This window comes from Hypanus sabinus, chromosome 2 (genome assembly GCF_030144855.1).
Source record: "Hypanus sabinus isolate sHypSab1 chromosome 2, sHypSab1.hap1, whole genome shotgun sequence".
Lineage (NCBI taxonomy): Eukaryota > Metazoa > Chordata > Chondrichthyes > Myliobatiformes > Dasyatidae > Hypanus > Hypanus sabinus.
This window is the reverse complement of record NC_082707.1, coordinates 167,151,068-167,173,453: the sequence shown is the minus strand read 5'-3', so window position 1 is coordinate 167,173,453 and position 22,386 is coordinate 167,151,068. Positions and strand designations below refer to the sequence as shown.

General features: G+C 39.2%; 1 protein-coding gene across 2 annotated transcripts in view; it reads left to right on the top strand.

The window, feature by feature from the left end:
• Window positions 1-22,386, top strand: part of rcor1 (REST corepressor 1) — a 119,081-nt gene that overhangs the window by 10,651 nt on the left and 86,044 nt on the right. The window lies entirely within an intron of this gene.

Sequence of the window (22,386 nt, the reverse complement as noted above, 5' to 3'; positions counted from 1 at the left end):
TTCAGGCTCAGACCCTTCATGACTGGAAAGGAGTGGGGTAGAAGCCCAATAAGAAGGTGGGGGAGTGAAAGAAGTGTGAACTGCCAGGTGACAGGTGAAAGAGAAGGTCGGGGATGGGGGTGAAGTAAGCTGGGAGGGAACAAGTGGAAGAGGTAAAAGTCTGAAGAAGAGAGAACCTGATAGGTGAGGGCAGTGGACCATAGAATGGAAAGAGGAAAGGAACCAGAAGGTGGTGATGGGCAGTTGAGAAAGGTGTAAGAGGGTAGCCAGAATGGGAATGGAAATTGGGGGGGGGGGTGCGGGGGAAGAATTATTGGAAGTTAAATAATTGATGTTCATGCCATCAGGTTGGAGGCTATCCAGATGGTGTGAGATGTTGCACCTTCGATCTGAGTTTGGCCTTGACAGGCCGTGGCCTGACACGTCAGAATGGGAATGAAATGTTAATTTGAAACTGGTAGCCACTGGGTGATCCTGCCTTTTGTGGTGGACGTAGTGAAGGTGCTCAACGCAGCTGTCCCCAATTTGCATCAGGTCTCACTGATTTCAAGGAGACTGTACTGGCAGCATCAGATACAATAGATAGCCCTGACAGACATGCAGATGAAGTGTCACCTCATCTAGGAACTGTTTGGAGGTTTTAATGGTGGTGAGAGAGGAGGTGTAGGGACAGGTGTAGATCTTGTCACACTTGCAGGATAAGTGCCAGGAGGAAGATTGGTGGGGAGGGCTAAGTGGATAAGGAAGTCACATAGAGAAAATCAGAAGTGGGGGGGGTGGTGGGAAAGATGGAGTCAGAAAATAGAATTCTTAACTAAAGTTTACTGCAACCAAATCCTGTTCTTAGCCTACCCTTAACAATAAAGGTGTGTCTTCTTCCATGTACATTAGAGAGATGTCTTCTACTTTGTTTCTCATAGATGAATCGTCATGGTATTATGCTTAGTTTGTCCACCTTAAAGACTTCAGTGTTTGTATTGTCTGGAGGTGATGTTAGTAGAAAGAGCTGAGAGATTAGGGTAACACATGGGCCTAAGCTATTCACAATAGTAGCTATTTATTGTTGTGATAGGCCAAATTATTTGCTGAGGATACAAAAGTAGGTGGGATTGTGACAACGGTTTTTTTAAAAAAAAGCTTTGAGCGAGGACCTGACAAATGAACAATGCAGTGGAAAAGAGTGAGGTCAACTACTTAACCACCCAAAGCAGAAGAGCAAATTAATTTTTAAATTGTGATCAGGAAATAATGTTCAAAGAGACTGGGGTAATCTTGTATATAAGTCTGAAAGCCAACATTCAGGTACAGTAAACATTTGGGAAGATAAATGACATGTTGATCGCAATTATGAATAGATTTGAGAACAGAACTAAAGAAATCGGTGTAACTGCAAATGAAATATAGCTTTCGGTTCTCTTGCCCTTATATAAACATTGACAACGACATCCAGAGCCGCATTAAACAGGCATCAGCTGCCTTTGGGAGACTTCGATGTAGAGTCTTTCGGAACAGGAGCCTTCATCCCTCCACAAAGGTCGCTGTATACCAAGCGGTCTGTGTCACCACCCTCCTTTATGGCTGTGAAGCTTGGGTAACCTACAGCCGTCACATCAAGTCCTTGGAGTGCTTCCACATAAGCTGCCTTCAGCGTATCCTGGGAATTACTTGGCGTGAGCGGGTGCCTCACAGTGAGATACAGTCGGCCCTTCTTATCCGCGGATTCCGCATGCGCGAATTCAACCAACCGCGGATCGCGAAAACCTGGAAGTGCTCTTCCAGCACTTGTTGTTCGAGCATGTACAGACTTTTTTACTTGTCATTATTCCCTAAACAATGCAGTATAACAACCATTTTACACAGCATTTACGTTGTATTAGCTATTATAAGTAATCTAGAGATGATTTAAAGTATACGGGAGGATGCGCGTAGGTTACCGTGGATCGGGATCGAAAAAAAGTCAGAAGTTCTCAGTAAGTTGGAACAGGTACATCTGGTATTATTTGGCGTCAGTTAGTCAAACGTTTGTCTTAGTATATAGTATATATTATACCTTTCTATGCATATAAAACACTTAAGAACATATGTTTCAGCGCCGGGCTTGGGAACGGAAGTTCTCAGGACAGATTGCTCCTGAGTGTGCTTTCCACTCAAAACCCCAAAACCCAATAATTAAACCACTGCATTGCTTAGTAATAATTGTAGCTTTCATCAGGGCAGAGCCTTTCTCACTGTATCCTTTAAAATTGTTCTGATCGTTGACCGACTGTAGCCTAACGCTTTTCCAATGACCAATGGTGTTTCATCTCTTTCCGATTGCTTTATTATTTCCACTTTATTTTCAATCGTGATTATTTTCGTGAACAGAAACACTGCAGATTCAGAGCTCTGGCACCGGGTCCTAATATCCAGCGCACTGAGACAGATTAAATAAGGTCTGGGGTTCCACTGGGTAATAAGGTCCACCGGATTGAGACAGGTTGCATAAGGGACTTGAGCATCCGTGAATTTTGGTATCCGCGAGGGGTCCCGGAACCAATCCCCCGTGGATAAGGAGGGCTGCCTGTACTTGTAAAGACCAACTGCAGAAATATTGAGGCCATGGTCACCCAGTGTCAGTTGCAGTGGCCGGGGCATGTGATAAGGATGCCCCCATGTCGGCTACCCCGCAGAGCGTAATACAGCCAGATACATCATGGTCGGCGCTCAGCTGGAGGGCCGAAGAAGCGCTATTACGATCAGATGAAGAATGTTTAAGGAAGTGCAAGATCAGACCTGACGAACTGGAGGATGTTGCCGCTGACTGTAACACTTGGCAACAGCTGTGTAGGGATGGGGTTCGTATTCTAGAGATGGAAAGAACAACCGGAAGACAGCAGAAGAGAGCCAGGAGAAATGCATCCATGGTTGCCATCACTACCACCACCACTGACACATATACATGTCCCACCTGCAATAGAACTTGTGGGTCCAGGATAGGACTATATAGTCATCTAAGATCTCACCGTTGAAGGAGTGGACGTCGTCATCAGATCCCGATGGACAACCGAAGAAGATAAAAGATTATTTGCCCTAGGTAGTGTGTATTGAAAATTGGGCCCTGCGATGGTGGATTTGTTCTGAGTACATTAGGCATATTTTCTCCAGAATTCAGAAGAAATAGAGGTGATCTCAGGAGGGTTTCCCCCTGGATGAAGAGCATAGGTCTAGAGGTCAAAGTCTCAGATAAAAGAGTAGGTCAATTAAATGAGAGATTCTTTCACACGGTCTTGTGAATCTTTAGAAATCTAATTTAAGGGCTGTGGAGTTTTAGTAATTGAGTTCATTCAAAACACGAATGATAATGATTTGGAAAGTACAAATGACCTGCTATTTCTTGTGGTTATGTGAATTAAAGCACCATTAAAAGACTATATAAATTGCTTGCAACATTATCTGTTATATTTAGAGTATTCTACAGCAAAACTTTATTTCCAATTTCTCCAATTTCTGTTGGCAAGTGATAGATTTAGTAGAGTGGACAGCAAAATGAGGCAACGGATGGAAGAATCGAAATCATTCTTAAAAGTTTTGGTATATCTGGACAACACTACATGGGTGAAAATATTGAGGTTCTGATCAGTTTAATAGTATAATTATAGTGCACACGTAGCTTTACCATTCACAAAGCTCTAAAATCTAGGTCAAGGCCTGGAATTGCAATTCTGAAGAAGGAACCAGAGGAAATGCCTATGCTTGTGTGCTTTCAAAAGTAGCCTAGATGAATACATGAGAGACAAGGAATTAGAAATGTACGCTGAAAGGCTGAAATGAGGTAGATGGTATGTGAGAGGATTAGTTTACAGCACAAACACCAACATAGATTATGTATGATGAGGTCTATTAGTTCCAGATGACTTTGAGCATGATGGTGAAAGTCAGTGGTGAAAGGAGTGATGCGCTTTTAACTTCCCATTATTGCCTCTGTACAATTTGGTCTCTGCAGTTTGGGCCATTCTACAACACTCCAGAATAAATCTTGTGACCCAAGATTGAAGACAGCAGTAGCATTGAACTGTTTAGAAATGCCTATCAAGCAAATGTTATTTCTTTGGCAGAGGTGTAGACCAGATGTTAACAGTATCTTTTTGGTTTATGTTCGTTAAAAATATTTTACAAGTCAGAATTTCTGTGTTAATCCTACAAAGAGTGCTGGATTTATAATTGTGGAGCGGATGTTGTAATTACTTGTGACTGTTAATTACTAATTTTACAAATCTGTCATTGATGAGTTCTCTATTTAAAAATGTTTGCAGCTTAAATAATTTGTCCATAATATTTTTAAACTAGTGTACCACTCATGAAAGCTATATTTTTCTCGTTATTTTACTGTTCTAAAATAGCATGCAAGGTTTCTTCTGCTTTCTCTCTCAATGGCAATCACCTCATGTACTTTCTTGTACACTTAACTAAAAATGTTTATTAAAATATTACGTTTTTAATGCTGATCTTGCTTTTTGCTGGCATCCAAAGGTACATTTACTTATCTGCCATATATTTTAAGAATGAAGAGTGCTATCCATATGTCCTGTGTCTAATTTGGCTTGATGGCTCTCTCATAATTACACAAGACATAGGAGCAGATGGAGCCATTTGGCCCAGAGTCTGCTCCGCCATTTCATCATAACATTCTTCACAAATGTCTACTTATTTTTCAAAACTTTACGATGACTAAAATGTATCTTGCCTATTTATAAAATATAAACTTTTATATTATTTTATATATTAATGTGAAAGTTAGTGCTTAATTTAAAACTTGGGTTCATACAAAGTAAAAGTGCACAGAATTTGAGACACTCTGTCAAAGTTTTATAATTGGTTAAAGGTAGGTGATGACAGTAGGGTAAGAGAAATGGAGTTTGATAGGGGCATGACAAGTAGTATTGTCCTGGAGTCTGCATGAATAGGATGAAGGAATGCCCAATGTGTGCATAGAATTTGCCGATAATAGTTAAAAATAGTGAAAATTGTGAAACTGGAAATGGGAAGTTAAAAAGAGACAGACTTGATAAGCAAAGCTCTCTTAGAGAATTCAGAGTGGGAAGGGTGTCATTCATTTAGAACCCAAAAAACTTTCTGAATGAGAAGAGATTTGAAACCATGACAAGATAGAGATTTTGGTATCACAAGACGCATTTAAAATTTGGTTTCCAGTTGCACAGACTTGAGAGGTATTAAAAGAAAAGTTCTAGGATGTTGCTCTTTACCTCGAGAGCATTAATGTTCGAGGGAAGAAGTTGTATTTGTGCAGATTGTTGGACATACCCCATCTAGAATACTGCACTCAGTTTTAAACACTGAACCTTTGGAAATATGTTGACAAAATGTAGGAATGTTCCACAAGTTAATCAGGAACTTAGAACCTCAACAGAAATACTTTTAACCATTGGTAGAAATCTGCCTTTAATAGAGTCTGTGCAATTTAATTGACATGTTCAGTAGGTTTTGTTCATGTACGTAGTTTGCACATAGTTGGCAAAGTCTGCACTTAACTCCAAATTGTCCTTGAAGATTTAGCATGTCATTCATTGTTCCATCTCTTGGGTATGTTTGACCTTGCCAATTCTGTATGGCTTGATAGAGCAAGAATCCAACATTTTTACATCCCTGCATAAAATAAACAACTAATTAGGCTATCTGTTTAAATTCCTGTTTCCTGTACGTGGTCTTGTAAGGAACTTATGATGTTTAGTTACTAGGAATGAGGGCATCCTAATAGTTGCCTTTGTCTCTGGAGCCAAACTTTCCCCAACTTTGTTGCTCTGAGCTTGTCTTGTCTCTTGATTTTATTCCTGTAAATGTCGTGCCCATTAGTTTTACTTCAGACTCCTTTATTTGACATTGTTAATAGTTCTTTTTCCCTCCAAGGTTCCTTTTCTCATTGAATGTAGTCCCTTCCATGTTTTTTGGATTACACATTCAAATTTCTGCCTCTGCCAGAGATGGTTGACTATGCCGTCCTTCCCTACCTCACTGGTATCATCTAGATGAGTCACATTTTCCTTTTTCTTTCTCATCTCTTTGAGGTGGAGAAAACTGAAAATGGCTTCTGACCTCACTGCATTTCATTGCCTCTGGTGTCACTCAAAAATCTATCCCTCCTATTTTCCTGCTAACACCTCCTATTTTCTATCAAGATTTAGCTAGTTAAAGCATCTTCAGAAAACATTTCAGTTCTGGCATGTTTCATTCAAGAATCTCAACACCCCTTTTAGACTGTTATCTCAATTCTTATTCAACCTATGTGACTGGATGATTAGAAATTTTCTATAGCTATGCAGTTGTGACCAGGAAAACTGATTCTTCCAATTGTGGCCTAGTTCTAGTTTTATGTATCCAAAAGTAGCAGGAATATTGCCTGTTTGGTTGTTTACAATGGCACAAGTTGATTATAGCATTGAATGAGGTTTATTGAGTCTGTATTGGGTTATGTAAAATCAATCAATCATTCTCCTTCTAAATTCCATCCTTCCAGGTACTTAGTCAGTTTCTTTGCAATCAAATGGGACTCCACTATGACTTCCCTTGAGAATATTCCAGGTATGCCAAAAGTTATGCGGTGTGGTGAGGGGAATAAATCAGACAATTTGACTGAGGTTGGAGGCGACACCGGATGCATGCAACTCTGGCAGAGTCTGCAAGACATTACTTCCCACAAAACGAAACCCAATAGTATGAATGGCAGCGATGCTTCACTACCAGATGAACTCAGTGCCTTCTATGCACGCTTTGAAAGGGAGAACACAACTACAGCTGTGAAGATCCTTGCGGCACCTGATGACCCTGTGATCTGCATCTCAGATGCCAATGTTAGACTGTCTTTAAAGAGAGTGAACCCTCGCAAGGCAGAAAGTCCCAATGGAGTACCTGGTAAGGCTCTGAAAACTTGTGCCAATCAACTAGTGGGAGTATTCAAGGACATTTTCAGCCTCTCACTGCTATGGGTAGAAGTTGCCACTTGCTTTAAAAAGGCAACAATTATATCAGTGCCAAAGAAGAATAATGTGGGCTGCCTTAATGACATTTGCCTGGTAGCACTCACATCAACAGTGACAAAATGCTTTGAGAGGTTGGTCATGACTAGACTGAACTCCTGCCTTAGTAAGGACCTGGACCCATTACAATTTGCCTATCGCCACAATAGGTCAACAGCAGATGCAATTTCAATGGCTCTCCACATGGCTTTAGACCACCTCGACAACACAAACACCTACGTCACAATGCTGTTCATCGACTATAGCCCATCATTTAATGCCATTATTCCCACAATCCTGATTGTGAAGTTGCAGAACCTGGGCCTCTGTACCTCCCTCTGCAATCTTTCTGATCCTCAACTTCCTAACTGGAAGACCAAAGTTTGTGTGGATTGGTGATAACATATCCTCCTTGCTAATGATCAACATTGGCGCATCTTGGGTGTGTGTTTAACCCACTGCCCTACTCTCTATATACACATGACTGTGTGGACTAGGCATAGCTCAAACACCATCTATAAATTTGCTGACGATGCAACCATTGTTGGCTAGAATCTCAGGTGGTGACGAGAGGGCACACGGGAGAGAGATATGCCAACTAGTGGAATGGTGTCGCAGCAACAAGCTGGCACTCGATGTCAGTAAGACAAAAGAGTTGATTGTGGACTTCAGGAAGGGTAAGATGTAGTAACACATACCAATACTCAGAGGGATCAGAAGTGGAGAGAGTGAGCAGCTTCAAGTTTCTGGGTGTCAGGAGCTCTGAGGATCTAATATACATAATCGATTTACTTGTTTATTATTATGTTTTGTTTTATTTTTTTCTCTGTTAGATAATGTATTGCAGTTGTTACGTATCCCGTAACTGAATCACTTACCAGCAAAGATAGAGAGGTCTGCTAAAGTCTGATGGTACTATTTTTAAAAGTCTTTATTTATAAAGGGACACAAAAGTAAGGTTAATGCAAACACTCAGATAATATACGTTGTCAATACTCAATCAAATAGTCATCAATAAGAAATAGTTCTATCGTTTGTCTAGGGGATAATACTGAGTCCGATGGAGATATAAAAGTCACTCAGAAGTCTGCAGGCTTTTTGCCTTTTGGAAACCGCTGGGTTTCACGTGTTGGGGAGAGAGAGAGAGAAATTTCTGATGAGAAAAGAAACTTGCCAGTCCTTTTGGACGCAAACCATTGAATCGGGAACGTGGATTCCCCGTTGTCAGTTCAAAGTCCTTTTCGGTGTTATCAGCCACTCGTTTCCTAGGCCCGGGGAAACGGACCACACGTGGCTTCCGAATAGCTTCCCATTATCACAGGAGCGATGAGCGATGGTGTCTCCTTCTGTTGCGTTGCTGAGAGACTGCCCCCTGCAGCCTACCTTTTATCTGGACTTGCAGGGTTGTAGATGTCAATCAGGGTGGGGTGATGCAATCCCCCAGCCCACATTGCCTGAGGGTGTGCACGTAGCCCAGCCCACGTTGACCTGAGAGCTGGAGAGCTGGCACGTAGTATAGGATCGTAATTCACAAAGGTGTCTCCAAGAAACAATGGCCAAATCCGTTGCTTTGTCCTGCTGAGGATTCTCTCTCATTTCCTGGGTCCAAGATCCGAATTAATAGCGATCTGGCGATTCTCAAAAAGGAGGGGGCTGGGATCATAACACCTCCCCTCTTAAAAAAACGTTTTTACCAGCGGTTAAAACAGAGTGGTACAGAGTCTTACAGGATTTTTGAATCTAACAAGCTTTTCTTTTCACAGAGTACTATCGTTATACATTCAAGTCAGTATCTAAACAGTTAACAATTACAGCGTCCCTTTCTTTAATATCTTAACATTGCGTACTGTACTAAAGTCTTGTAGAATCAGACTTCAATTTAATAACCACCTATTTTTTTTCTTTCCTTCAACAAAACTAAGGAGGTGTGATCTTAGCTTAGGTGCATCTACAAAAGTTTATGCAAATACTAATCGTTTCGGTTGTTTTACTTAACTGGCAGGTTTTCAAAGGGGCTGTCTTTATTCACAGGCTTTGGCGCAAACCCGTACAACCTGCTTTGCTGTTTAAAATGGCATCCCCATTAACTGTCGCCTCTTTTCCGGTGAGTCCCCCCGTTGGGAACTTGAGTAATTTGGCGTGGTGAACTCCTGCCCGCCTCATTCATTGGGGTTATTTTATCAACACCATGCCCCAAACTTAGATCATTTCCACCCAATTCTTTAATTTTACCCAGGTGGCTAGCCCTTTTGTCAGGACCCTTCATGCTATTGGTTTTTAATTCGAACTCTTCGTTCAAGTAGCATTTCGAATGCGGCCTCTTCACACCCCATCCTGGCATAACAATAGAGTGGGGGGCCCCGCTATCTCCCGGCTCACTCTGTGAGCGATCTGCCAGGTTTAAGATTTCTTCATTCGATTTGGGAACTACAGACTTTCCGTTTCCTTCAATAATAATCCTCATCCCCCCATTCTTAAATTCTGCATTAACTTTGAACCCACCTTCGAGTACAAACACCGGGGAACGCACACTTCCCACGGTTACCAAGGTTAACCCTTTTTCCACTGAATCAAGTCTATCTGACTCACAAGGACGGCCGCCCCATTCCACTGAATCAAGTACCTCAGACTTCTTCTGAGCTCCGTTACCAGGTTCAGCACCACGTGCATCCCCATCTTGGACACACTCAAACGGGACATTGGCCTCTTCCAGGCGATCAGTACCCGTACCCTTTTTAAATCCTAAGTTCCCTCGTTTCTCCCAGGTACTCTCTGGGCAACTCCCTTCCGGAGTAAACTCAACCCCGCAGGCTGAAACAACCTCATCTGCCAACCCAGCAGACGTCTTCGAGGTAAGGGCACCCTTTTCGTCTAGGGCTGCCCTCATTTCACTATTGGGAACACCTTTAGAAGTTTCAACTTCCTCAAACAGTTCTGCCAACCCAGACAGATCATCTATGTCCAACTCTGGACCTTTTAACCGCTCTATCGGTTCCGCATCTTTATTTTCTGCCTCTAAGACCTTTCTCCTCGCTAAAGGCAGGTCTACCTCCGCTCCCTTCTCCTCTTTCACTTTACTACTCTTCGTTTTACCACCCTCTAAACCCTCGTGGTACAGGGTCGGTAGAAACGTCTCAGCCAAATAAAAACTGGCCCGATTTAAACTGCTCTCGTTCTCAGCTGCCTTTCTCGACAGGCTGCGAGTGACCGCGCATGCGGGATAGATTTGGGACTCTAGGGGCGGGGCCACCGCGGTCGGCGGGTCGGCATCATGGCTGCCCAAACCTTACCTCCTGCTAAATCGTTACCAAGAAGAACGTCCGCGTCAGTTCTCGGGAACTCGGATGGCACCCCTATTTCAACGGGTCCAGACACCAACTGACAATCCATAATGACCTCATGTAAAGCCACCATTTCTATTCTTTTGCTGATTTCCTGCCTGGCTACCTGTGTAACCAGATTCAAGTTTGGACTTACAAGCCCGATTCACTGGCCTCCCAATTTGGTGTCAAATCCCGAGACAAGAACCCCAAGTTGTTATGTATCTCGTAACTGGATCACTTACCAGCAAAGATAGAGAGGTCCACTGAAGTCTGATGGTACTATTTTTAAAAGTCTTTATTTATAAAGGGACACAAAAGTAAGGTTAATGCAAACATTCAGATAATATACGTCGTCAATACTTAATCTAAAGCGCGGGTATAGTAATAGTCATCAATAAGAAATAGTTCTGTCGTTTGTCTAGGGGATAATACTGAGTCCGATGGAAATATAAAAGTCACTCAGAAGTCTGCAGGCTTTTTGCCTTTTGGAAACCGCTGGGTTTCACGTGTTAGAGAGATTTCTGATGAGAAAAGGAACTTGCCAGTCTTTTTGGACGCAAACCGTTGAATCCGTTGTCAGTTCGAAGTCCTTTTCGGTGTTATCAGCCACTCATTTCCTAGGCCAGGGGAAACGGACCACACGTGGCTTCCGAATAGCTTCCCGTTATCACGGGAGCGATGAGCGATGGTGTCTCCTTCTGTTGCGTTGCTGAGAGACTGCCCCCTGCAGCCTACCTTTTATCTGGACTTGCAGGGTTGTAGATGTCAATCAGGGTGGGGTGATGCAATCCCCCAGCCCACATTGCCTGAGGGTGTGCACGTAGCCCAGCCCACGTTGAACTGAGAGCTGGAGAGCTGGCACGTAGTATAGGATCGTAATTCACAAAGGTGTCTCCAAGAAACAGTGGCCAAATCCGTTGCTTTGTCCTGCTGAGGATTCTCTCTCATTTCCTGGGTCCAAGACCCGAATTAATAGCGATCTGGCGATTCTCAAAAAGGATGGGGCTGGGATCATAACACATTGAACTGCTGCTTCTAAGTTAACAAATTTCCTGTCACATGCCAGTGATAATAAACCTGATTCTGATCAGCCATTATCAAGCTACACCTGCTAAATATCAGGCTTTTCAACATTCAACATATCAGGAAATCTGGACAGCTGAATTCTCTTTTCTTTCCAAGTATCAGCTGCAAAATAATTCATAAAGTAATTCTTATTCAAGGGTTTATATACCATTTATATCAGTCAACCTTGGATTCCATTGTGTAATGAAATTTCATTCATTTTCAGTCAGGCCTGTTGACTCAACCAGCTTACTAGCCATGAGCTCCCAAAAGATTTGTAGGAAAGTAATATTTGCAAGGATATGGAAAGAATCATAATGATTGCAGAATCCCAGATGTACTTACAGTTGTATTCAGGTGGTTGTTCATGGGTTGCTTCTGTAAAAACAGCCAGTGATAAATGGGTAACATACAAATGTTGGGAGGTCGCAAGATGGTGCTTATGGAGTGAGACTGTTTTAGGCTTTGCTCCAATCCTATTACTTTTTTCTACCTACAATCACCCCCTAATTGACCTGTTTATACCTATTCTAAAGGGGTTGATACTTATGAAATTTTTTTCAACTGTTTGAATTATTTTTCAACTTGTTAAAATGTCTAAACAACAAGAACCTAAGGAATCGAAACAGGTGAAAGAAACGTTAACTTCGGAAGCAATTGCGAAACTTATGGACGAGAGCCTTGAAAAACTGGAGAATAAACTAACCCCAAAGCTTTCTATGCTCGATGAAATTTTAAAGACAGTCAATGTAAAACTTCAATCACTTACAATGGATTCTCAACAACAAGAAGCAAGAATTTTAGCTCTTAAAGATGCTGCTTGCCAGAGAGATCGCAAAATTGAAACTTTGGAACAACAGCAATCTTCGATGTCTAAACTGCTGGACCGTTATAAATCTAAAATGGACTGATCTTGAAAACCAGTCTCGAAGCCAAAATCTTCGGCTAATTGGGATTCTGGAAAATTTTGAGAATGGTGATCTGACTGTATTTTTCTCAAAATTTCTAATGGACGTATTCAGCTCAGAAGTTCTGGATACCCCTCCAATAATCGACCATGCACATCACATTTCTCATTTTCAACCAGCTGCAGGTACGAAACCACAACCAGTGATCCTCCGGATTCATTATCCTCATACTAAAGAATGTCTGATTCAGGCTGCCCGGAAAAAGGGTATGATCAGCTTTCAAAATTTCCAATTTCGTATTCTGGAAGACTACAGTCCCGAAGTCTTGAGGGCAAGAATGGCTTTTAAATCAGTTATGTCGGAAATTCATCAGAAAGGCTACAAACAAGCGCTGCTATTTCCCGCAGAATTGAGAGTTACTCTCAAAGATGAGACTTGTCGGTTGTTCAAATCTCCAGCAGATGCTCAAAGATTCCTTGAAGAATAGTACATTTTTCATTACGAGTTAACTAATGTATTTTTACAATTTGTATTAACCTTTTTCTTAATGCTAATAATTAGTCTATAGATTCGGACCTTTTATAATTTGATGATTCTTACGTGATGGTTGATAGTATATTTTTTACACACTTAAGTAAAGGTCCTTTTTTTGGTTTATTCTGAGTTTGTTCTTATATTATTCTCTTTGTTTTAAAAATAACTCATTAGATTTTTTTAAAGTTTATATACACTTTTTTATATCTCTAACATTTAAATATTAAGGTTTTTTTAAAAAAAACTTTTTCCTAAGATGTTTTTTTCCCTCAAAAGTCCTTGGTGCTTGGATACGTCACATCCGTTTGGATGTGTCTGAACAAGATTAAGGACTTCTTTAAAAAAAATACTAATACAATATTATCCATTCTTGGGTTTTAACACTTTTAGTTTTTTCTTTTAATCCTTTTGTACTAATTTTATAGTTTATCTTTTTTATACTAACCCTTTTTTTAAAAATAGGGGTGGTTTGTGTCTTTTTTAATTTTTTCGTTTGAGTTGCTGTCTTGAGACATGGGGGTAAAGTTAGTATTAGTCTGCCTGCTTGCCTCTTTTTGGCTTTTTTTTCTGGGGTTTCGAGGGTGGGGGATTTTTTTTTTTGCTTGCTTTTTGCTAAGTTCTACTTCATGGGCTGACCTGAAACTACAAAAATGGTTGGAGTGTCATAAGTTCCTCCTTGAACTTACTTCCCTCTTCCAGATTCATGAGTTCATCTTTTTTTTAAAACCTTATCTGTTAACTGCAATAAATATTGGCAATATGGATAAGATTATTAATTTTGTTTCTTGGAATACTAATGGTTTAAATCATCCAATCAAATGGAAAAAAATATTCAAAGTATTCCACAGAATGAATGCTAATATTATCTTTGCACAAGAGACTCATGTGAAGAAGGTGGATAGTCAACGTTTTTTTAGGTTTTGGAAAGACCAACAGTATCACTCGAATTCCCAAGCCAAAGTAAGAGGCGTTTCCACTTTTATAGATTCTTCAACCTCTTTTATACACTATGAAACAATTTTGGACCCACAAGGTAGATTTTTGCTTGTCACTGGTTCACTTTTCAATCAAAAAATTGATTTAATTAATGTTTATGCTCCAAATACTGACTGTCCTGAATTTTTTAAATGCCTATTTATATCCTTTCCTACTTTAAATGAATACATGTTGATAATGGGTGGGGATTTTAACTGTTGCTTAAATCCTTCGATGGATAGATCTAAGCCCACCCAGGTTCTTCCGAATAAATGGGCCTTTCTTATTAATTCCTTTATGGTTGATTCTGCAATTTCTGAAAATTGGCAATTCTTACACCCTAATGATAAAGAATTTTCATACTTTTCTCATGTTTATCATAATTACTCAAGAATTGACTACTACTTTATTGATCATTGTTTACTCACAGATGTTATCGATTGTAAATATGATCCATTATCATTTCTGACCATGCACCTTTGAAGTTATCTATTAAGACAATGGATTCATCTTCTAATGCTAAATCTTGGGGGTTCAACTTTATTTCACTGTAGGACTCAGACTTTCTTAACTTTATTAAACAACAAATTGATTTGTTTTTTTCAACAAATTCTACAGAAGAGATCTCTACTGGAACATTATGGGACACTTTTAAAGCATTTATTTGCGGACAGATTATTTCATACTCTGCTGGAGTTAGGAAACAAACTAATTCTGAAATATTAATATTGGTCGATAAAATTATAGAAATTGATAAGATTTATTCAGTGACCCCCCCCCCCCAGTAAAGAACTTTATAAAAAAAAGAGTTGAACTTCAAATGGAACATAGTTTGCTATTATCCTCTTCAATTGAAAATCTGTTAATTAAATCTAGAATCCAGTTTTATGTACATGAAGATAAATCTGGCAAATTATTGGCTAATCAATTGAAAATTGCTTCCGTTAATGACAGTTCACCAAGATTCGTAAGCGAGATGGCACTTTGATGATTGATCCTAAAAGAGATAAATAAAGCCTTTCAAGATTTTTATGATTCTTTATATCAATCAGAATTTGTTGAAGATTCTTCCATAATGGATGAATTTTTAAGAAAATTGAATATCCCAAAATAAACAACAGAAGACAGTGTATTTCTAGACGCGCCTATCACGGAAACTGAAATAAAAGAGTCTATTTTTTCAATGAATTCAGGTAAAGCCCCTGGTCCAGATGGTTATACTGCGGAATTTTTAAAATCCTTTTCTTCTATACGCTCTCCTTGGCTTTGTAAAATTTTTAAAGATGCGCTAACTGTAGGTAAATTACCATAATCTTTTTATGATGCCTCCATTTCTCTAATTCTTAAAAAAGATAAAGACCCCACTGAATGTGCATCCTATCGACCTATATCCTTGCTGAATACGGATTCTAAGATTTTTACCAAAAATTTTGGCCGCTAGATTAGAAAATATATTACCTAAAATTATTTCTGAAGATCAGACCGGATTTATTAAAAACCGTTATTCATCTTTTAACATCAGAAAATTAATTAATATAATTTATACTCCTTCAGCTAAAATACCAGAATGTGTTATTTCCTTAGATGCTGACAAAGCATTCGATAGAGTTGAATGGCTATATTTATTTAATACGTTGCAGAATTTTAATTTTAGCTTGAAATTTATATCATGGATTAAATTAATATATTTATAAACCTTTGGCTTCGGTTCTTACCAATAATCAGAGAGCTTTTTTTCAGTTATCCCGTGGTACGAGGCAAGGCTGTCCTTTAAGTCCTTTGACATTGTTTTGGAACCTTGAGCCATTGCCATTCATGAATCACCTAATATTTTTGGTATTATTCGTGGGGAAGGGACTTATAAGTTATCATTATATGCTTATGATTTGTTACTATACATATCTGACCCTGAGAGATCTATTCCTGCTATTTCATCCTTGCTTACTCAGTTTAATAGCTTTTCTGGTTACAAACTGAATTTTAATAAGAGTAAATTATTTCCATTAAATATGCAAGTTCCAATTTATAAACACTTACCATTTAAACTTGTTACAGATCATTTTACTTATTTGGCTATAAAATTACCAAGAAACATAAGGATCTATTTAAAGTTAATTTTTTACCTTTAATTGACCAAATCAAGCAACTTGTTACCAGGTGGTCCTCATTATCTTTGTCATTGGTTGGTCCAATTAATACTATTAAGATGATAGTATTACCCAAATTTTTATATTTATTCCAAGCATTACCAATTTTTATTCCTAAATCTTTTTTTGATACTATTGACTCCAAAATATCCTCGTATGTGTGACAGAATAAAAATCCTAGATTAAGTAAAAAATATTTACAGAAGCCTAAGAAAGAGGGTGGTTTGGCTTTGCCAAACCTGAGATTTTACTATTGGGCAGTTAATATTCGATATTTAATATTTTGGACACAAGAATCGATTATAGTATCTTGCCCACAATGGGTAAATTTGGAATGTAAATCTGTACGAAACTTCTCATTGTTTTCTATTTTTGGATCTTTGTTTCCTTCTGCTTTATCTAAATTGAATAAACAAATAACCAATCCTATAGTTAAACATTTTTTTAGATACTTGCAAGTTAGAAATTTCTTGAATAACATGTTACAGTTTTTTCCGAAATTATGTCCAATGGACATTACGGAAATTTTTTTAGCTCTGAATCCTTGCCAGAAGGGTTTAGTAGCCATCATTTATAATATGATCATGAAAATACAGCCAGAAGTATCAGGAAAAATTAAGAAGGAATGGGAAAAAGAACTTCACTGTCTTATACCCACTGAGCAGTGGGAGAAAATTTTACAATTAGTCAATTCTTCTATTTGTGCTAAACATGCCTTAATACAATTTAAGGTTGTACATAGGGCTCATATGTCTAAGGATAAACTTGCTCGATTTTATTCTTATGTTAATCTAACCTGTGACGGATGTCATTCTGAAGTTGCTTCATTGACCCACATGTTTTGGTCTTGCCCCTGCTTGCAAAATTACTGGAAAGATATTTTTGGTATTATTTCAAAAGTTCTGAATATTAAATTGCAACTGCAATCTATTACTGCAATTTTTAGTTTACCAATGGTGGATAATAGTTGTTTCCCCCCTCAGCTTGGTGGATGATTGCATTTGTTACGATAATGGCTAGAAGATCTATCCTATTGAATTGGAAAGAAATTAATCCTCCAACCATATTTCAGTGGCTTTCTCAAACTATTTCTTATTTGAGTTTAGAAAAAATTAGAAGTGTTGTTTTTGACCCTTCAATTAAATTTGAAGAAACTTGGAGACCATTTATTCAACATTTTCATATGAGCTAAACTGACTTTTCCTAAACCTTACTTTTATTATTTATAATTATTTGGATGGAGGTACGGAGTTACTGACGCTGCTGTGTATATTTGACATAATGCAGTGGCCCATGTTGGTTTTTTCTTGGAGGGTTTTTTTTTCTTATTCACTCCTTTTTTCGTAATCACTATGAGTTTGGGAGGTTATTATGTATAGATTATCTATTTGTATTTATACTTTAACCTATTATGTATTCTCAAACTCTCTGTATCTATGTTTCTCTCATGTTTGTTTAAAATTATACAAGTATCCATGGAGGGAAATAAACAGATGATGTTTTGGGCCAAGGTCCTTGTGCTAAATGGATATCTATCTGTGCTGACCTCGAATGCAAGGAATGAGGTGTCAAATGTTTTTCTGTAACTCCCACAATGATGCCATTATCTCATTAACAAGTTGCCCGAATTCTGACCTTTGCTAGTGTGGCAAACCAGGAACCCCTAAACCCCTGAAGCAGTGATTTCAAGTATCTCAAAAACTTTAGACCATGAAAAGAAACAGAAGGTCGCTTTAAATTTCATTGTGAGAGGCTAAGTGGCTTGCTTTAGTACATTTTCTAAATTATTTTTGAGGGAAACCCCTAAGGGACAGAAGATTCAACTAGAAAATATTTTATATCAACTGTGCTACATAACAAGCTTGACCTATTATTATTTCAATGTACAACCCTTCAGGGTTAAAACGATTAAAGAGGAAGAAGTACTGGTGCTTTAAAGGAATATAAGCGGATAAATCTCCAGGTCTTGACAGGATATTCCGTAGGACCTTGAGGGAAGTTGGTGCAGAAATTGCAGGGACTCTGACAGAAATATTTCAAATGCCATTAGAAACGGGGATGGTGCCAGAGGATTGGCGCATTGCTCATGTTGTTCCATTGTTTGAAAAGGGTTCTAAGAGTAAACCTAGCAATTATAGGCTTGTAAGTTTGATGTCAGTGGTGGGTAAATTAATGGAAAGTATTCTTAGAAATGGTATATATAATTATCTGGATAGACAGGGTCTGATTAGGAACAGTCAACATGGATTTATGCGAGGAAGGTCATGTTTGACAAATCTTATTGAATTTTTTGAAGAGGTTACTAGGAAAGTTGATGAGGGTAAAGCAGTGGATGTTGTCTATATGGACTTCAGTAAGGCATTTGACAAGGTTCTGCATGGAAGGTTAGTTAGGAAGCTTCAATCTTTAGGTATTAATATTGAAGTACAGGTAGTCCCTGAGTTACAAACTTCCGACTTTCGGACAACTTGCACTTACGAACTGAGGAAGGAGAATGCCGTCCGCCATTTTAAGTCAGATCGCAACATGTCCACCATTTTAAGTCGTTGCTGTTGACACTGAGTGTTTAACATTGTACTTGGCTTAAATTTTTCTTAGTAAGATTCACCCTGACCCCGCCCCCGCCCCGTTCCGGTTGACTGGTGACACAGTGAGATCAGCGCCAGGCTGGAGAACAATGTTTCCCGAGTTTGATGCAGTGACAGACTGCTCCCGTGCAGGGTTTATGTTGAATTCGCAACTTGACTTCGTAAAAAAAGAACACTGCTACCTCCAGTTTAAATTCCCACGTGGAATATTGTGGAGGATCAGATACCCAAACCCAGCACATTGTCCCATTTAGCCTGTCTCAGTGCAGTGGTCCTTAGGACCCAGCGGACTTTGGGATCTGGCGCAGCTCAGGACCCACCGCCCACATTGTTTATGTTCCATTGATGGGAAGTGATCACAATTGAAAATAAAGTGGAAATAATAAAGCGTTTGGAAAGATGTGAAACGCCATCGGTCATTGGAAAAGCGTTTTGGCTACAGTCAGTCAATGATCGGAACAATTTTAAAAGATAACGGATAAAGTGAGAATAATGGAGCTTGTGAAAGGTCCTGCCCCAGTGAAAGCTACAGTTATTACTAAGCAACGCAGTGGTTTAATTATTGAAATACATACGTTTCTTAAGTGTTTTATATGCACAGAAAGGTAAAATATAGTCTATATACTAAGACAAATGTTTGACTGCCGCTAAATAATACCAGATGTACTTGTTCTGACTTGCATACAAATCCGACTTAAAGACGGACTCTGGAACGGAACTCATGCGTAACCTGGGGACTGCCTGTAGTAAAATTGGATTCAACAGTGGCTGGATGGGAGATGCCAGAGAGTAGTGGTGGATAACTGTTTGTCAGGTTGGAGGCCGGTGACTAGTGGTGTGCCTCAGGGATCTGTACTGGATCCAAAGTTGTTTGTCATATACATTAATGATTTGGATGATGGGGTGGTAAATTGGATTAGTAAGTATGCAGATGATACTAAGATAGGTGGCGTTGTGGATGATGAAATAGGTTTTCAAAGCTTGCAGAGAGATTTAGGCCAGTTAGAAGAGTTGGCTTAAAGATGGTAGATGGAGTTTAAATGCTGATAAGTGTGAGGTGCTACATTTTGGTAGGAATAATCAAAATAGGACATACATGGTAAATGGTAGGTGTGTTGCCTTTATGGCATTTGTTTAGTTTATAATTTCGCTTTAGTAATTCTTTTTTTAGAATTTTCTAGTTAAAGTTAAGATTGTTTAAAGTAAATTCGTTGTCTGTGATATATCGCGGCATGCGATGATGTTGCACCCAGTTTTGCCGCGTCTTGTGGGAAAATACCGGTTTGGAGAAACGGGAAGGAGAGGGCTCATATGTGCAGGATCAGCACAAGAGAAGTTTTCTTTCTACGCACTAGAAACATCAGTGAAGCAACGCCGTAAGTTCATGAGATAATCGATGTGTTGAATTAAAAATGTTAACGCTGATTCTGTTAAAAGTAATGACATTTGATAAGGTTTATGTTTTCGTTAGTTAAAGAGTTGAGGATAGTTTGTGTTGAAGTGTATTTAAAGCAGTCAATGGCATAGGTAGATTCTGACTGTATGCTGCACTTTAATGTAATGTAGTTGTAGTTTTACTTTTGCAAGTATTTACGATGTAAATGTGATATCAAGAAGGAAACAAATACTGTATACATTTTGTATTGTTTTATCAACAGTTTTCACCATGCGTTAATGTGGAAGAGTGAACAGTAAACGGTTAATCTTACTGCGATCCTGTTTTCATTGACTACGGTTTACCTCTGTGTTTAGTTCAGAGTTCTCTTATACCTGAGCGAGAACACTACATAGGGTATTGAGGAATGCAATAGAACAGAGTGATCTAGGAATAATGGTGCCTAGTTCCCTGAAGGTGGAATCTCATGTGGATAGGGTGGTGAAGAAAGCTTTTGGTATGCTGGCCTTTATAAATCAGAGCATTGAGTATAGGAGTTGGGATGTAATGTTAAAATTGTACAAGGTGTTGGTGAGGCCAAATTTGGAGTATTGTGTACAGTTCTGGTCACCAAATTATAGGAAAGATATCAACAAAATAGAGAGAGTACAAAGAAGATTTACTAGAATGTTACCTGGATTTCAGCACCTAAGTTACAGAGAAAGGTTGAACAAGTTAGGTGTTTATTCTTTGGAGTGTAGAAGGTTGAGGGGGGACTTGATAGAGGTATTTAAAATTATGAGGGGGATAGATAGAGTTGATGTGGATAGGCGGCTTTTTCCATTGAGAGTAGGGGAGATTCAAACTAGAGGACATGAGTTGAGAGATGGGGGCAAAAGTTTAGGGGTAACACAAGGGGGAATTTTTTTATTCAGAGAGTGGTAGCTGTGTGGAACGAGCTTCCAGTAGAAGTGGTAGAGGCAGGTTCGATATTGTCATTTAAAGTAAAATTGGATAGGTGTATGGACTGGAAAGGAATGGTGGGTTATGGGCTGAATGCGGGTAGGTAGGACTAGGTGAGAATAAGTGTACGGTACAGACTAGAAGGGCCAAGATGGCCTGTTTCCCTGCTGTAATTGTTACATGGGTTATATGATTGCAAGTAGAGTACCAAAGTAACAAACACCCTTGTCAGGTGAGTTGGATATACTTTTGTACCTTCTGTTTTGGGGGGAGAAAAAAAGAGATGCTTTGAAACTCCTTGGGTAGTAGTCTTCCATATTATGTTCAAATCTGAATGTCCTGCCAGTAGGGAGAGAAGACGACGAGAGTATTTGTGCATCTCAGGATCTCGCTTCAGTTTATTCAATGATCTTCACTACCCGATCAACTTGGGTGGTGTGTTTTTTTGCCATTATAGCCAAAAAATCATTTTAGAAAGGACTGTGGTTCGGATTATTTGCATTTTTAACCCAATTATGACTTTTTTTTCCCTGATTGCCAGCAAGCGAAAGCTTTGCCCCCAGAAGGTGCTTATTACTATCAAGTTGAAATTCATGGGGATGCTCTTGCATTTTCTGATATGTTCATCTCCTGCGAAAGGCTCCGCTTCATAAAGCAAAATAAAACGAAAAGCTTTCTGATGTGTTTATCAACCTGAGGTGACCAATTACTCAGCAGCCCAGATTTTCCCAGCAATTTTAGCAGCTGCTGGATTTCTGCTTGGGAGGATCAGCATTCCAACCTCTTCTGACACATGGGGCAGGAAATTCCTTGTTTCTGGCAGTTTTTAAAGTGCTAATAAGTATCTTCAAGCTGAGTGGCTTTGGTTGTCTAGTGTGCCCTTTTTACGTTAAAGTGATAAATGCTCACAGTAAATGAAAATCAAAAGGTAAACTGCACTTGCTGGAAATCTGAGACAAACAGAAAACAAAGGATCACAGACCTGAATGTTGGCAGTTTCTCTTTCCACAGATGCTGTGTGACTGGCTGTGTTTTTCCAGTGTTCTGTGTTTTAATAAGTGTTAGGAGGTAGGGCTGTACTATCTCAAATCCTTGACTTACACCATAAGAGGGCAGCAGGAGCATTAAACACAGTCTTCTCTCAAATTCTAAAGGTAGTTGACATCTTGGAGCAGTGTTATTCATAATTACACAGCTGTCTTTTGGTCAAGATTCTGCGCATCCTCATGGAGGGAGAGTATTTTTCTTTAATTGTTGGGGATGGACCAGAAGTACTGCCTTTGTTACGGTAGCTATCCCTTGCATGAATAAAAGCAGAATATCTAGTTGTAATCACACACATTTTTATTGGAGCATGCTGCATACAAATTTGCTGCTAGATCTTCAAAATTGTGTGTATTTCAACATTGTTCATTGTGTGTAAAGGGTTTTGTAACATCCTGGGGGGCCAAGGCCCTTTGAATGTGTGAAAAGGAGAAAATTGAATCCAGGAGTTGAA